This window comes from Gavialis gangeticus, unplaced genomic scaffold (genome assembly GCF_001723915.1).
Source record: "Gavialis gangeticus isolate Ggan-Ray unplaced genomic scaffold, GavGan_comp1, whole genome shotgun sequence".
Classification (NCBI taxonomy): domain Eukaryota; kingdom Metazoa; phylum Chordata; order Crocodylia; family Gavialidae; genus Gavialis; species Gavialis gangeticus.
Genome location: NW_017728992.1, coordinates 161,282,034 through 161,283,041, shown reverse-complemented (window position 1 = coordinate 161,283,041; position 1,008 = coordinate 161,282,034). Strand labels below are relative to the sequence as shown.

The window sequence follows — 1,008 nt, the reverse complement described above, 5'->3', positions numbered from 1 at the left end:
CTAAAAAGCAAAACACCTGCAAACATAACATACCTGGGTCAAACAAGCAGGTCACAAACCACTGGCAATATTATTGTAGCCCAGGTTTTGCCATTGCAATCTAAACTATGGCTATACTGAAGCTTTTCTCGCAATACAATCATGTATCATCACCAGTGTGGGGATCCACATGTTTCCAGTCTACCACTGTGCCACCACGGTACTCTGAGGGAATGCAGGCAGTGATCGCCTAGCATATAGAAGATACGTGAACACAGGAACACCACTCTCTAAAGCAGGGGTGGCCAACCCATGGCACAGGTGCCACAAGTGGCATGGGCAGCCTCTGTGTGCCACGCACAGCAGATAAGACAGGGAGCAGAAAGCAAAGCAGCAACTCATGCAGTGAGCAGAGGGAAAGAAGCAGGAAGCAGAGCATCAAAACAAGGAAGCATAGCACAGGAACAGAAAGCAGAGCAGAGGAGGGGGATCCGAGTAGCAACCTGTGGAGGGTGCACGGCAGGCCTGCCAAAAAGGCTGACCCTCCCCGCCAGGGAACATTTAGCTACACACAGAGCTGGAGTAAGAGCAGCGCAGCTAAGTGCTAGGTACAGAGCAGCTGGGAAGGGCTGCCAATAGATCAAAAAACCTAGCACGTTACAGGAAAACCAGGTGCCAACAGGGCCCCCTCCCCCGAAAGCGCGGCCTGACAACCCTCCTCTGGCCGGGGGCAGGAGCCATCTCCAAGACCAAACTTCGGGCACATTCTGCTCAAAAGCCCCCTTCCCCAGCCGCCCTGGGCCTTCCCCGCGGTGCATCCGAGCACGCGGCCGGCGCGGGGCAAGGACGAGCCGGTCCTGCCCTGGTAGCCCCACGGCACGGGGAGGCGGAGGCGGGAGGCCTCGGGCGGCGCAGCCGCTGCAGCGGGGACCCGGAGGGGCCAGACCGCAGCAGGCGCCTGCTGCCAAGGTGGGGAAACAGCCCGTGCCCTACCTCGGCCGCTTCCCAGCCCGCGCCGGTCCGCTGCCC

The 1,008-nt window shown here is 59.1% G+C and overlaps 1 protein-coding gene across 3 annotated transcripts in view; it reads right to left on the bottom strand.

Annotated features, from left to right (window-relative positions):
* The window catches only part of POLR2K (RNA polymerase II subunit K), a 17,551-nt gene that overhangs the window by 9,814 nt on the left and 6,729 nt on the right, over window positions 1-1,008 (bottom strand). Inside the window, exon 2 of one of the 3 annotated variants that reach the window (XM_019528006.1) lies at window positions 973-980. The gene's annotated coding sequence lies outside the window, so the exon portion shown is untranslated. Of the gene's footprint in view, window positions 1-972; window positions 992-1,008 lie in introns of those variants that run through there. The other 2 variants (XM_019528004.1, XM_019528003.1) reach the window with 2 other exon arrangements.